We start from the raw sequence: 17,798 nt of genomic DNA, 5'->3' as shown, positions 1-17,798 counted from the left end.
GAATCCCTTTTAATTGGTTGGTAAGTTCCACACCACAAATACCGGAAAACAGATTGTTCTATAATTTTTGCTTTCTCTTTCCCTAATGGAAATACATGACACATGTACCAGACTTTACTTAAAATAAGGGCATTACAATAATAGACTTTTGATATAAAGACAAGTATCGAGTCGAAAGCATATTTATTTTTACCTTAACTTTATTGATTAAAGCATCCCAGTTCTCATCTACCATTTCCTTATAATCATTGGTTATCAATATGCCTAATACCATACACTTATTTTTCTGTTGTATCCAATCAAGTGGCCATACATTTTTGTTCTTCCAATTACCTAAACCCATGACGCAAGTCTTATCTCTATTTAGTTCTGCACCAGTAGCTAGCTCAAATTGCTTTATAATACTAAAAACTATTTTAATACTTCTTTCTTTACTAACAAAAACTGAGCTGTCATCAGCAAAACCTACAACAGAACACTGGAACCCATTAGGGAGGTTCACTGGCACAATTTCATTGCTTTGTTTAATTGTTCTGTATAAAGATTCTTGAAACAATATATATGCCATCATTGACATCGGACATCCTTGCCTTATGGATCTCTCAACAGGAAAAAAGCCGCTAACAATCCCATTTACACAAACTGCACTTAAGCATCCAGTATATAACATTCTCATTTTCATGATAAACAAATCACTAAAACCCATCCGTGAGAGTGTTTTAAACATGAAACTCAAATTAACTTTATCGAACGCCTTACTCCAATCCAGGTTAATTAGAGCACAATCCAAATTATTTCATTTGCATAATAAGTTACATCCCTAATTAGAGTATTACATTTCACTATTGATCTTCCCTCCCTTAAACCGAGCAAAATTGTTCTCGTGATATAACTTTATGAAGGACATTTTTTAATCTATTAGCCAAAATTTTGGCAATGCATTTGTAATCCGTATTCAGTAAAGAAATAGGTCTCCAGTTTTTTAAACACAATAAATCACCACTTTTAGGTACTAATTTCAAGATACCCTTTTTTTGGCTTTTTCCTAATTCAAGGTCTAAATCTATCGCAAACTTAATCATTTCAGAGAACTCTGACTTAATTACATTCCATGTCTTTAAATAGAATTCCAGAGGAAGACCATCTTCACCGGGAGTTCCGCCTTTATTCATCATCTTTAACGTATTTAATACCTCATCGACAGATACCTGTCTACATAACATTTCATTGTCCTCATCAGTTATTGTGCTCCCTATACAATTAAGGAAACTATCTTGTAGCTGTTCATCAGTATTTATCTTTGTGAACAGTTTTTTCATAGTGATCCTTACATGACAGACTATCGCCTCTGTGTTGTCGAGCGTCACACCGCTTTCTAACTCAGTTGCCTAATACTATTTCGCTTCCCTCTGAGTTTCTCTTTACCTAATAAATTTGCAGATAATCTCTCTCCTTTTATTCTCTCTTCTGTCCTTTTAACCCTAACCTTTATACCTTCACATATTTCATTTTTCTTTTATTGATTTCATTCTATCTTTTATAGCCTTCATCTCTTCAAAATTTATTGTAACTACGAGGCTTTACTTGATAAGTATTCAAGATAAATTTTGTTTTGCAAAAAAATTTTAGAGTGCCATATTTCTCTTGTATAGCTTGTTTAGACAGTCTTATGAAAAACTCTTTTAATTTTGGTTTCACAAATGTATCCCACCATTCCATAATGTTGGAGTATTTAATTTTTTCCTTTTTTAAAAAGTGCCATAATCTTTCAAATTTCTCCATGAAGTCGTCCCTCTCCAATAATGAAACATTTAACTTCCATATTCCTCTACCTATTTTACAACGATTATTAAGCAGAAATTCAGTTAATACATATTATGGTCTGTTAAGATAATGGAATATTTTTACAATTCTTAATATTACTATACAAATCAGTCACATACACTCGGTCAATTCTTGAAGCATAATTACCTAGAATGTACGTATATTCGGGAATATTGTTCATTGAAAACCAAGCGTCTTTCAATCCCAAATGCTGTACTAAAGATTTAAGACCTTTTGATACATACCTCTCATTACCTGTACTAACATCTCTACCCGAAAGTACGCAATTGAAGTCACCAGCAAAAATCAAATTTGATATGTTGTTCCTTAAATAATACAAAATATCTACAGAGAACAAGTTCTCCCTCTCTCTCTTTTTACTTGAGCCTGATGGTGCGTATACATTCAATAAGGAGAGGTTTATATCATTATACCGTATCCTTGTGAATAATATGTTTCCAGTGTCATCCTTTTCACTGTTAATTACTGAAATATTTGACTTTTTATTAAACAGAAAACACGTGCCACTTTTAAAGCTAGTAGGCATATTCATTACAACCTCAAAGTAGTCCTCTAAATAGTTTATCCTTTTCACATCTCTAATATTATGTTCTTGAAGAAATAATACATCAATTTTATATTGATCAACTAACATCTTTACTTTCAACTGCTTATTAAGCTCATTTAAAAAACCACAAATATTTAATGAAGCAGTGACTAAAGCCATTTTTAAGGAAATATTAAAATAAAAATACATACCAATTATTTTACCTATTTTAGCCAGTTGTAGAACATTTATTTTTACCATTACTATTATCATCATCCTCATGTTTGTGTTTACCAGAGTTTCTGATCACTAATAGACCATGGTCTAATATATTATCAATAAACATATCCTGGCTTTCATTTAAGGGGTTTGACAACTCAGAAAAAACGGAGCATTCTCCTTCGCTATTATTCAATACTTTTAAGTTTTTCTGTCCATTGTCCTTTTTAAATGGTAATTTTTACACCTGAACTGTCGTTAACAGTTGCTTTTGCCCATTTTTGTCGTACTGGTATTTGACTTTTATCTCCGTTCCTATTCTTATTACCCTTTTCTTTAGTTGTATTGTTGCCTCTCTTTCTACTCCCTATTAAGGTTTCCTCAGGAATATTCCTCATAGACTCAACATCCATACCATTTTCACCTTCACCCTTTCCTTCTTTTTGAACTTCTTCCGTTGACATTCGCTCGTCTTCTTCACTGTTGACTATTTTTTCGGTTACGATTTGCATGTTGTCTTCGTATTCCACCTTTCTTCCGTTTATAATTTCTTCATTGTGCACATCTTCTCCTTCTGTTTCTACTTGCACAATTTCATCAGGAGATAACTGCAAAGGAGCACATATCTCGTCGCCACTGTCTTCACTCATTCGATACTCTTCATTCCCCTCCTCTAATCCTTCTTCCTTATTTATTTTTTTTTCCTTCTTGGTTTTCCTGAGTATTTCCTCTTGGACCTTTGTCAGCTGCACTATTTGTGTATACATCGGTTTCATCTTCACTAATATCAATTCCTCTTTGGCTATCATTTACCTCTTGTCCCTCAATGTTATTTCCTTCTCTTGTTTGTTCTCTGTTATCACCATTATCCTTCTCTGATTTATTATCATTTCTTTGCCTGCTTATGTCAGGAAAGTCTTTTTCATTCCACATACTAGTTCCTTCCATGATATCGATGTTACAATCTTTCACTAGATGGCCTTCTTGTCCGCATCTGTAACAGGTTCTTTTCTGCCCATTATATAATATACTTAAGTTAAAACCAGACACACTTATCGATGAAGGGATATTGTCTCTAATCTTCATCTTTATTGTCCGTATCCCATTCAGCAGGCCTTTCAGGGGTCCCATACTGAATCTGTTGCTTCTTATTGAATCCACTTTTCCATACCTGCTCATAATGTTTATTATCAATTCATCAGACAATTCAAAGGGTGCATTCCTTATCGATACATATGTATACGAGGTACTTATATTCACAACTTTCACACTATCTACCTCACTTATCTTGATCTGCTTATCCTCAAATTGTCTTACTATTTCCAAGAATTTGTTCTCTGAGCTGAACTTAACTATACTTTATTCCTGCTCACATTCTGTACACCCCAAGATGTCAGCAATATCAAAGTTTATCAATCTCTGAATAACACAATACATACATTTTCGATGGACATATAACCTCCCAGGAATTGTAAACCAATGGAGTCCTTTCTCCTTAAAAAAGCTTGGAAACGAATCCATGTTGTTTAGCACTGTATCTCATAAAACAACAAAGAGAACGGGTAAACTTTATCATAAAAAACGGACCTTCCCCAAGGCAAACGCCTTGGGGTATAAACAAACGTTTCCAAGTACCCAGTCTATTTGAGTCTCTATTTGGCACTATTCCTGTACTTATAAACGTTTCCACATAAGTCTGTGTACTCACATCACTTCACGATGCTCCATGCATTGTTATCAGTGCTTGAGTACATTACATCACCAAAAAATAAAGGCTAAAGTACAGAGCGAATGTAAACACGGGATCCTGTGACGATGCCTTCTTCTTCTTTCCCATCTTTAATTTCGGTGTCGATCCAAGGAGCAGGCGGGTGTCTCATTACCTTCGTAATAAAAGGAGCACAGACGTCCAAACATTTCACAAAAGTAACGTTAAAAATATGGACCTGATAGTGTACATCATCAGTAAATAAAATTGTATTTAAGGAACAGCAGTCATTTAAGAGAAGTTCACAGAGGTAATTCTGCGAGTAATTCTTGAGACAACGAAATATCTTAACAGTTGGAGGGCGCTTTTCTTTTCTGATGTTTATATTTGTAGTTAACAGTTCATGATCACCAACTGAGCAATGCAAGACATCAGAATGTACAACGAAATTAGGTCTATTGGTAATAATTAGATCCAAGAGAGTTGAGGAGATCGTTGTAATACGAGTTGGTTTTGTTGCCAATTGGTTCAAGTGGAGGGTTTTAATAATGTTGCCCATTCTATTATTTGGGGAGAGGAGGTTATCATTGAAGTCACCTAGAATTAAGAGAGGTTTGTTTCTCAAGCACATGGATCCAAACACATCACAAAGATAATCATAGCTATCGTTTAGGGCATGGGGATGACGGTATACACAGCCTATGATAAAGGAGGGAAATTTATTATATTGAACTGACATCCAAAGATCCTCGATATGCCGTGGTCTCACGAGTTCAGGTGTCAGTAGCTTCACCCTCAAATGGCGTCTAACATAGATACACACTCCCCCACCTCTCCCCCCATCACTACGATAGATAGAGAACTCGGGGATTTCAATGAAATTGCTATGTATTTCAGGTAAAAGCCACGATTCACTTATACACATGATATCAACATTCCTGTTATTTGTTAAGAATTCGACATCATCAAAATTACCTAAGAGGGATTGTGCGTTTATATGCTCAACGGTAAGTCGATCTGTTGGAGTGTCATGACAGGGAGGAAGTAATTGCTATTCCCTATCTTGACATAATCTTGTTTTGTGTCCATACCCCTTACACCTGTCACATCTAATCCTACGATAAAACTGGCATTGAAAGAGAGCATGACCGTGTTCACCGCAGTTATAACAAGGGCGACGTCGCGATAGATTTACTGCTTCACCTGTCTGAGTTTGCCCGTATTTATAACCGGCAAAATTAGTAGCCGAGTTTCTTTGCCACGCCCCACCCGAAGAAGAGCTGTGACGGCCATGATGATCACCCTCAATAGAAAATTGGCTATTTCTTCTTCCACTTCCACCTCGTTGTGCTGTAAAATGTCTTCGTGGATAGTCCTCCTAATTTTTTATGGTATTTTGGTAACTCAAGTCCGTATTTCTGAGTCTCGGCGCTCTGCTTCCTTCCATGTGTGTTTGGGAGTATCCTCTCTTGTTTGCATCACCTTGAGAGCCTTCAGAAAATGGGGCAATTACTTCTTGACGCGTAATAGTGTCCCAATTGTCATTGAGTTTGAAGAAGGGACATTTTTTAGAGATGATATTTAGCAATCTGATGACCCCTAGCCTGTTGAGGAAATTTCCTTGGCTCCCACTGTTGACATGCAGGCACATTTGATTAATTTCACCTGTTCCAAGTCTAAATTGTAAATTTGTTTGTTTTGATCACCGATATCCCATTTTTTTCACTCCAAGCTGCAAGTTGATTGTTGAAGTTGTTTATAATTTCATCAAACTCTTGGACTCTCAGTACCGTTGCGAGTTCACATATGTGAATGACCATGTCCTCGTTTATCTGCTTCAGACTCGCAACAAGAGAACCAAGTCTATCAAAAATATCTTCTAGCTGATTTTTATCCAGTATATCTTGAAGACCGCAGTAAAGAATGCAGTATTTTGGGGCCCACTGAAGTTTTTGGTCCGAAATCCAACATTTGATGAGTCGATGTTTGCTTCCTTTATGGTTCGGACTGAGCATTCAGTTTTCAAATCAGATGTTCGAATCGCAGTAAGGTTAGTATCTCCCAAAAGAAGGGTTCCTTCAGTTGGAGAACAGGCAGGTCCATGAAATGCATCTGGTGCCTGATGATTTGCAGCTGCTTTCTGAAATTGCTCCACCTTCTCTTCTAGCGATGAGAGGCGATCGTTCAGTTTGTTGATCGTGACATGAGCAGCTTTAAGTAGCTCATTTAATTCATCAATTTCAAGGTCTCGAATATTTAGTCTCTCTTTAAGTTCCTCGACGCCCTTCGCAGCATCTCCTGATGTTATTTCATGGTTTGAGTCGTTGTTTTCAGAATTGATCGGTCGAGTAGACTGGTGTTTTTCCATTATCATATCGATCAATTTTTCTTTTGTGACCCAAACCTTTGTGATACCGATCTCACGACAGTGCTTCTGTAACTCCGCTTTCCTATAGTTTGAGTGGAGGAACTCCCAAGTGGGATTGTTTAAAGACACCTGTTTATTTGAAGAGGACATTATAGTGTCAGAATTCTACTGGGAATCTGTAGTGTTTCAGAACTTTTCGTACGTCTTCCGATTGGCAATATTCTTTGTAGTGAGTAATGACGTCAGCAATACGTCATAATACTCTTACTGCGCATGCGCAGAAAATAGAAAAATTGAGCAGGAGTCCCCGATTCCAGGAGGATACTTTCCAGTTAAAATATTACCGAGTCTACATAGTTAGAATAATAAGCAGCACTCAAATCAGATTGCACAACACTTCACTCAGGCCAGGGAGATTCACGAATATCAAAATGCTATCTGGGTAGCATATAAATGCGCAAATGTCAGGAGCGTTGTTGGTCGTGTTTGTTTTGGTCTGCGGTCTCACGAAGAGTGAGAGAGAGAGAGAGAGAGAGAGAGAGAGAGAGAGAGAGAAGTGATGTCTGTGAGAGAGAGAAGGTGATCTTCGGCCGAGTCTGCCAACTTCACAAGTAGGTGAAATAACTAAAGTCTCAGGGGCTTAGCATATGCATTGCATATTTTATGATTCTTATTTTTACATTTCTTAATTTGTGACTGGTCTACTACTTGTTTTAAGATAGATGTGGTCCACTCTGGATTAACTGTAGCATTTGAGGCATAGGGAAATTATAGCAAAATCACTTAAGGCTGTGCTGATATATGTACCACTCATTTAGAGAGGATAATAAGATAAAGCACTCCACACCGAGTCAGTAATTGAGTTTGATTTGTATATTTCACCCTCGGTGCAGAACTGTCTCCTGTTGAGTGGTTGAGTCAGAGGTTGGCACTAGTCAAGCAGATGGGCCAGGGACCTGTAAGTCTGTGAAGCGATGGATAAGATTCAGACTTTTGTTTTTATCGTATAATGAGAATTTAATTTAAATCCACTAAAGTATAAGATTTTCAATAAATTGAGTTATTTGGGGATTCAAGCTGAAGTACAAAGGTTAATTTTATTTCGTGCGGCATTATATTCAATAAGGTTTGAATAAAAGAGAGTAGTTTCAATTTTCCAAAAATGGGTTTGTCATATTCAACGAATATTGGGAAAGGCATAGTTATGGACGAATGCACTCCAGGATTAAGTAAGTAAATGAGTAAACGTTTTAACAAACCGATAAAAATTTTTTAAAATATATATATAAAAAAAATAGAATACAGAAGCGCAAAATTTATCTTAAATAATATTTTTCCACATATTTTCAATTATACTTTAATTGTTCAAGTTTTATATTCATTATATATGTTAAAGGGTCTAAAGGGAGCATTCACTTACCCCTTTCAGGACCATATTTTTGGTAACGTGGACCAGAGCGAGGCACTGAGCGACTTTCTCTCTCTCTCTCTCTCTCTCTCTCTCTCTCTCTCTCTCTCTCTCTCTCTCTCTCTCTCTCAACCAACTAATTGACCTACTACGCAATTCACAAATTTTAGTTACCTAATGTTGCAAAATCAGACTCACCAATTATAAAAAAAAAAACAGTATTTATTACAAAGGAACAAAATCAACTAATAAACCAAATTCTCAAAGAAACGAATGTTTAACTAAACAAGTTAAAGTTCAAAATCCAAATAAGGCACCACTGTTATTCAAACAGAATAGATGCGTATTGTCATATACAACTCATTACCACAACCATAAGAATCTACCCAAAACCAGATCCTTGATTCCGCTCATGCACGGACACAAACAGTGGCCTGTCTTTGCTGATGCAGCAACCTTCGACATCGTGCCGCCCAAAATGATGTGTCTACATCTCCGGAGCTCGCTTTGTCTCCGTGGGAGCTAGCGCTGAATCTATTATTTCAAAGGATGTCATCACTCATCACATCCGCCTATCAACCATAGATAAAAAATATATATATATATAATATATACAGTAATATGATGTTTAATGACTAAGTTGTTACTTCCCGATAAAGTTTCGCAAAATCTCAACATAGCCTACATGTTAGACATCCGACTCCGTTCCTTCTGCCTCACCTTTACCTGCCATGCATGAGAATTCAGTAGGACAGATCTGATCACAGAGGCTCAACCCTACGACCTAAAACTGAGTTCAGTATCTGCAAATGATAATTACGCCTCCAGAAATTTGCAATGATCATAGGACTGCATCGTCCAACTGTTCTTTTCTCGAAAGGGATTCGGTAGTTTTATTTATTTATTTTTTTTTTTTACGTAAAACGATTCACTGTTAGAAAAGGTTGTATACCATGAAATAAAAAAAAGTTAAATAAATGTTTTCCAACAGATATCAAGCTCTACGAGTTATTTGTTCTTTTAATGATAATTCATTAAATATTTTTATTTTCATTACTCTCTTTTTTATAATGCTGTTTATTCTACTGGGCGTATAAAATTTTACGTTAGTGATATATTATGATAATGAGAACACCGATCAGTTAACAGAGATCCCCAAAGGACCCTTTGAGTTTTCAAGATAGGCAGTTATATACGTATAAGATACTTCATACTGTTATTTTCTCCGATAAATACATCAGGACCCTTACCTGTGGTTTGCATGACATAACAGATCCTACATCGTTTCAGACCACTGTCATTACTTTCGTTTGAATTCATTTCATTGAATGCTAAAGCTGTAGGTTTCGAAGATACTTAGGATATCGTGATAAATATATTGGGAGAAAAACGATCTTCATAAAAACCTGAAAGATTTAGTTTTCTCTTTCTCTGGGAGTAAACAAACAAACTACTTTGTTGTTGTTGTTGTGGGGAGAGGGTTATGGAAGAGCCTAAAAAGGTGTAAAAAAAGCTGTTTCGCATCGGGTTAAAGATACAGGAATTTTAGGATGGGATATTCGTGATTTATTTATTAAATGAAAAAGTAAAATATAAACAATATTCATGATAAACTGTACAGAAAAATTATTTGTAATAGAACATGGCGTATATATCTAAATTTCCGTTATTTAATAAACAAGGCTCTATTTGACCGTAAATTTTAGCACGTTTTGATTTGTTTGATGTACTGAATTCGGCTGTTTCTTTTCAATTATTTTGTATATGAACGTGTTTAATCTGTGTCCATTTTATCTGATCCTTGTTGTTAGTTTAAATAGTACTAAGTATGAGTATTAATTGCGAAGAGATCACGTTAAGTTAGGAATATAATGTTTACAACTTATGCGTGAGGGAAAATCTTGTATGCGTCCCCAGTAAGCTAGAAGTCGCATAAGTATTTACAAATTAATCTTATCTCCCTTGTTGTATATAATAAGCTTGGTAATCAGTGAGGATCAATCATAAACAATAAATGGTTTGAAAGTAAATATTTCATTTACCATTGATCTGGAAATTGTTATTTGATTAATTCTTCATCGAATAAAATCTCAGATTTGCAAACATATTCATATATATAAAATAACATGAAAGATTAAATAGGATGAAATTAAACCAAGAAAGGAAGAAGATATATATCCATGTAAATCAGGCAGTTCACCTGATTTTCGATAACTTGATAATATTATATTTCAATCAATAAACTGAAAAGGTGTCCTCACAAAACGTTAACCTTCTAGCCAGGGAAGACGGTACTTCTTCATAACACTGTATTTTGGGCTAACAAATTTGTAATGCTATATATATATATATATATATATATATATATATATATATATATATATATATATATATATATATATATATCACATCACCGTTGTTCACATAAATGATTCGAGCTACATATGTCCTTTAATACCTAATTCGCTCTACCTCTGAATTGATATATTTTCATATATATAAACAGAAGGGGAATTTTTTAGTTGATTTCGTCCTCTCGTAGGATCGAACCACCGTCCAGCGGTCAAGGACGAAATCAAGACGACAGTGACACTATCGATTCGGCTAACAAGTGAGGAAATAAGTTTATACCGATTCTGACCTTACAAATCACCGTCGAACTCTGTTATTCGTAATTAGACTCGATATCCAACCCCCTCTACTTTGTTAACAAATTCCGAGGTAGAGCGAATTAGATATTAAAGGACATTTGTAGGTCGAATAATAATGATAAAACATATATATATATATATATATATATATATATATATATATATATATATATATATATGTGTGTGTGTGTGTGTGTGTGTGTGTGTGTGTGTGTGTGAGAGAGAGGAAGTATTTACTCTCTCTCTCTCTCTCTCTCTGCCTCTCTCTCTCTCTGGATGACGTGCTATGGCTTTCAAACTTTCTTGACAGTTCACCAAAGGAGTGTGAGTGATGACCTTATTATCTGAAGGAGAAAGAGAGATAAAAGAGATGGAAAATCCTTCTGTGTTTCTAAATCTTATAAAATACCTGAGTCATCGTTTGGAGTCCTCTGAATCTTTCATCATTAATAAACGTTCTTCATGATCATTTTGGCGATGCTCTTTGGCCTATGTATTTATTACCAATATTCTGTTATTTCCAACTTGATACATATGATCGATAGGGTTAACGTAATTAATTGCTATTACCGTAAAGTTTCATTATTTTTGTCCGAGAAGATTTATCAATATTTTTTCTCCCCATAAAAAGTATTTCATTATTTATGGAACAATTTCATATGTTTAACTAATGTCTATCAAATAGTACGAGATGATATGGAAATAAAATTAAAATTTGTTGATAATAACAATTTTATTCTCTAATTCTAGGAAAAGAGAGAGAGAGAGAGAGAGAGAGAGAGAGAGAGAGAGAGAGAGAGAGAGACTGAAAATCCATAGTGTCCAGCTATGGAAAGGTCACATGAATGATTCATGTATCCCAAGCGATAGGAGAATTATGGTTATAATCGTTATGAAAGCTGTTGTTTAAAGTATCAAGAACTACATCCATTAAAAACGTTTCTTTTTGGGAATCCTGAAGAGATTCAGCTTCTACCTGACTTCAAGTATCTTCTACGAATCGAACCATCACAAGAAGAAACGCGCTTACTTGAAACCGCCTTTCATGACATTAGGCAAAAACTTTGCCTTAACGTTTTAGAAAAGATGGGATAGGAATTGAAGTCTCTACTTACTATAAGGGCCGTATTATAATAAAGTAATTTTAAAAAAGAAAAATAAAAGCATTCCATCTAATCATTTTAGATAACCACCATACTATTATTATTATTATTATTATTTATTTATTTATTTATTTATTTTTTTTTGCTCTATCACAGTCCTCCAATTCGACTGGGTGGTATTTATAGTGTGGGGTTCCGAGTTGCATCCTACCTCCTTAGGAGTCCATTACTTTTCTTACTATGTGTGCCGTTTCTAGGATCACACTCTTCTGCATGAGTCCTGGAGCTACTTCAGCCTCTAGTTTTTTTCTAGATTCCTTTTCAGGGATCTTGGGATCGTGCCTAGTGCTCCTATGATTATGGGTACGATTTCCACTGGCATATCCCATATCCTTCTTATTTCTATTTTCAGATCTTGATACTTATCCATTTTTCCCTCTCTTTCTCTTCAACTCTGGTGTCCCATAGTATTGCGACATCAATGAATGAGACTTTCTTCTTGACTTTGTCAATCAACGTCACGTCTGGTCTGTTTGCACGTATCACCCTATCTGTTCTGATACCATAGTCCCAGAGGATCTTTGCGTGATCGTTTTCTATCACTCCCTCAGGTTGGTGCTCGTACCACTTATTACTGCAAGGTAGCTGATGTTTCTTGCACAGGCTCCAGTGGAGGGCTTTTGCCACTGAATCATGCCTCTTTTTGTACTGGTTCTGTGCAAGTGCCGGGCATTCGCTTACTATGTGGTTTATGGTTTCATTTTTCGTATTGCACTTCCTACATATGGGAGAGATGTTATTTCCGTCTATCGTTCTTTGAACATATATGGTTCTTAGGGCCTGATCTTGTGCCGCTGTTATCATTCCTTCAGTTTCCTTCTTTAGCTCTCCCCTCTGTAGCCATTGCCATGTGTCATCGCTGGCTAGTTCTTTAGTCTGTCTCATGTATTGTCCGTGCATTGGTTTGTTGTGCCAGTCCTCTGTTGTGTCTGTCATTCTCCTGTCTCTGTATATTTCTGGGTCTTCGTCTACTTTTATTAGTCCTTCTTGCCATGCACTCTTTAGCCACTCGTCTTCACTGGTTTTCAGATATTGCCCCAGTGCTCTGTTCTCGATGTTGACGCAGTCCTCTATACTTAGTAGTCCTCTCCCTCCTTCCTTTCTTGTTATGTATAGTCTGTCCGTATTTGCTCTTGGGTGTAGTGCTTTGTGTATTGTCATATGTTTCCTGGTTTTCTGATCTATGCTATGGAGTTCTGCCTTCGTCCATTCCACTATTCCTGCGCTGTATCTGATTACTGGCACTGCCCATGTGTTTATGGCTTTTATCATATTTCCGGCGATGGGTTTTGACTTGAGTATCGCCTTGAGTCTCTGTATATATTCTTTCCTGATCGTGTCCTTCATTCTCTTGGTGTTTTATATCCCCTCCTTCCATTATTCCCAGGTATTTTGTATCCTGTCTCATCTATGTGTTTGATGTTGCTCCCATCTGGTAGCTTTATCCCTTCAGTTCTCGTTACTTTGCCTTTTTGTATGTTGACTAAGGCGCATTTTTCTATTATTATTATTATTATCATTATTATTATTATTTATTATTATTAATTTGATTAATTATTATTAATTAAAAATTAAAAAAGAATGGCAGAATTAAACAATTTTTTTTCGTTTTTCGTATCACCCGCTTTTCTGGCTCAGCGATGTTTCTGAGTAACTGGCCAATATTCATATTGGGAATTTCTACAAATTCATTATTAAAAAATGCTAAAGGTGATCTTTTATTTTATCAAAACAGGATTCTGGTATACTGGTATTATCAGCATAGGATCTCAAGTCCAGTTCAAGCAGGGGCCGTAATCAGTGTCGGTCATATTCCGTAGGCGTAGTTCAATTCCAAGCCGGGGTCGTCTTTGGTTTACAGCTGGTGTTGATGCTGTAAACCAAAGACGGAATATTATCGTCACTGATTATGACCCCTGCTTGACCTGGACCTGAGATCCTGTGCTGACAATACCAGTATACCAGAATCTGGTTTTAATAAAATAAAAGATTACCTTCAACATTTTTATCATTTTTAAAAATTCCTAATATGAATATTGGCTAATTACTTAGACACAACGCTGAGCCAGAAAATAGGATTATAAGAAAAATAGAAAAAACAAAACACAAAATCAATTAGCCCAATTCTGCCATCTTTTTATTAGTATTTGTCTAAAAGAGGATATTTCACCAAAATATTATTATTATTATTATTATTATTATTATTATTATTATTATTATTATTATTATTATTATTATTATTATTATTATTCATCATTATTATTATTATTATTATTATTCTATTATATTATTATTATTATTATTATTATTATTATTATTATTATTATTATTATTATTTTGTTCTAAAGGGTCCACAATAATACTCTCGTGATAGAGAGTTTTTCCCTATATTATTATTATTATTATTATTATTATTAATTATTATTATTATTATTATTATTATTATTATTATTATTATTATTATTAAATCAAGTTGAAGCCCAGGCATAGAGTCACATACGAACTCATTTGCCAAGCTTTCTCTTTCCCTAACACTCTAACCCATCCTCTGTTTCTCCCGACTGCGCTTGCCTCTTCTCGCCTTCCCAGGTAACATTGCAGACGATGCCAGAGGCAGCAGCCAACTTGCAGATAAATGCAGACGATGGGCTGAGACTGACAGCGTTTACGCCTGAGCGCAAAACGGACATTAATAAAAACAGGCGAGAAGATGCGCCCGGCCTTAGAAACTCACCAGCCAGAGAGACGTTCAGATCCACTCGGTGAACGGCATTCCCTCCTTGGCGCCCCCGCCTCCCCACCCCCCTTGGCTCATCTGGTTTCATTGCTGCTTGCACAACTTAAATTCACTTCATTGTGCATTGCCCGGATTCATCACACCATAGAGGAGGTGGATTCTAGTTTCAAAGGAAGGTAAACAGAGAGTTTCAGTGCGCAGTCAAATCTTTTCCTTTTTGCATTTGTATCTCCTTTCTGTGCCACGGGTGAGCTTTGTTCGTGTTCTCCTTTCTTAACCACACCCCCCGCCCCCCACCCTCCACTGTTCGTGTTATCCGTCTTGAAAGGAAGCTTCAAGTCAAGCTGAAGAATCTTATTGCTGAAAGCGACTGGACTAAGCATGCCAACGTGGACTTCATGATTAATTTATCAGACAAACCAGTGGATAATGCTACGACAGCGGCTTTGGGATATGGGTTAAGCTTTGGTGTATTTAATGGTAACCTGGACTTTGTCGACATCTCAAAATCCTTTTGTTATTTAGAAAAATTTAATCCAAACCTATGCCCTGATGATATCAATATTTGTAAAGGTATTGTGTATGGTGCTATGTGTAAGCCTTCTCACCCTAATGTACCCGTGAGATTTCTCCAGGCTTTTAAGAAAATTAAAGAAGACGATTCAGTGAAAGTGACTAAAGCAGATAAATCTAATGCAGTGGTAATAATGAATAAAAGTGACTATATAAGTAAAATAATAACATTGCTAAATGATACTGATACTTATACGAAACTGAGGTCTGACCCTACACAGACAGTGAACTCCCATTTTAATAAACAAATTAAATCCATTTTGAAGGGCTTGGACCATTTAATTAAACAGTTTACGCCTCAATGCGCCTCCCTACCTTATATGTATGATTTAGTCAAGACATAAAATCAATAACCCTATCAGACCAATCATTAGTTCAGTGGGCTCAGTTACGTATAATTTATCTAAATGGCTTGTAAAAATTTTTACTCCTTTGGTAGAAAACATTTCTAACACGAATGTTAAAAACAATGTGGATTTTATAAACAAATTGAATAGTTTAAATTTGAATTTTGATTTTAATATGGTTAGTTTTGATGTTGTCTCTTTATTTACAAAAGTGCCTGTAGATGACTTACTTGAATATTTGGAGGAGGAATTAGAGCGTCATGACATTCCCTTAAGTGTGGCAAACCTCATTAGTCACATAAAGTTATGTATCAAAGATAGCAAATTTTGTTTTAATGGGGAATTTTTTGTTCAAAAGTTTGACATGGCTATGGGTAATCCCGTATCTTCTGTCCTTAGCAATATTTACATGGAATTTTTTGAGACAAAACTCTTACCAAGAATTTTGCCCCAAAAAGTTATTTTGTTTAGATATGTGGATGATATCTTCTGTATTTGGCCAGTTCAAGAAAATCTCCAGGAATTCCTTAATAATAATCTCAATAATTTAGTCCCTTCTATAAAATATACCGTAGAGGAAGAAAGAAATTGTAACATGAATTTTCTTGATGTAACTGTCCATAGAAATGATAGAAATTTCACCTTTTCAGTCTTTTGAAAATCAACTAACATTGCCTTTTTTGTTCATTACTACTCCAATGACCATCAAAATGTTAAATTTTCTGTTTTTTCTGGGATGTTTCTAAGGGCTTTACGTGTCTGTAGCCCGCAGTTTATTGACGCTGAAATTAAAACTATTTATGATATTGCAATGAAACTTAAATACCCTAGGACCTTTGTATATGTGTCATGGAGAAGAGCTAGAAAAAAATTTTATTCAACTAATGACAAACTTAAATTTAGTAAGCATAACATTCTAAAATTACCCTATGATGAAAGGTTTTTAGATATTCCTAGAATTTTAAAGCTTTTTAACATAAATATTGTTTTCAGTAATATTAATGTCAAGAGTTTAATAATAAAAAATTCTCCTAAAGATCTTCCAGGCTGCATATATGAAATTCCTTGCAAAAAGTGTGATAAAGTCTATTACGGACAAACCGGTAAATCTCTTTCACAACGTATCAAATAGCATCAGTATTCTGTGAGAACTGGGCAAATATCGAATGCATTATTCGTACATATGAGAGATTTAGACCATCCTATTAACTGGAGTCAAGCAAGAGCCTTAATCCCATGTAATGACACAGTTAAAAGGAATATAATTGAATCTTGTTTCATCAAGTCAAATAATAGAAATGTTCTAAATTTAAGTCTTGGTTTATTTAAACTTGATGCTTTCATAATGAAAAAAGTTGTAGATAAATATAAGCAACAAAATTAATATATTAAGTTTTTACATGTTTTGGACTGTAAAGAAACTTTGTAATTTCGGTTTGGGTCAATCTGTTTAGGTTTGTGACCGTGTGATATCCGATAATCCTGGATTATCTCTTTTAATTTTTACCCTTTTGACAATTAACCATCTGGTATTCTTGATCTTGTGTTGTACCTGAGACCTTTCTCTCCAATTGTACCTCATTAACTCCTTGACAATGTCTGAGTAAAGACGAAAGCGCTTGGATTTCTGACTATCAATTTCCTGTGGAATTCGCTTATATATATATATATATATATATATATATATATATATATATATATATATATATATATATATATATATATATATATGTACATGTACAATTACACATATATTTATCATGACTATTGTAACATATCAGTGAAGAACATATATCATGTTTTTTTTATATATATATATTTATCCACTTTACCTAGTAAGGTAGGCATCAAAGAGCAATTTTGAAATGAGTTACACTATTTTCATAATTTCCTTATGAAAGCAATGCAGGAGCTTAATATCAACCAGAGTTACAAATAAGAAAAATAGTGAGTACAGGATCATCACAAATAATTCCAAGATTAACGCTTCGGGCAGTTTCATGTTGCGACATCGTCCAAGAATTTGCAACTTCGTTTCATTTCCTTCTGGAAAGAGATTTACGATTTCCCGACCTGACTTTGTTTCAACAAAGGAAATATCTTGACGACGAAGACTTGACATGGGAGGGACGAGATAATAACATGGTCGTATCCAAGCCTTGCATTATCACCACAGCATATGCCATCTCAAATGACGGCAACTATGTGCGAGAAAAATACAGAGAGCTGCAGTTTCTTCATCTGTGTGGAGAA

Source organism: Macrobrachium nipponense, chromosome 36 (assembly GCF_015104395.2).
Source record: "Macrobrachium nipponense isolate FS-2020 chromosome 36, ASM1510439v2, whole genome shotgun sequence".
NCBI lineage: Eukaryota > Metazoa > Arthropoda > Malacostraca > Decapoda > Palaemonidae > Macrobrachium > Macrobrachium nipponense.
The sequence above is the reverse complement of the archived record's forward strand: the minus strand, read 5'-3'. Positions refer to the sequence as shown.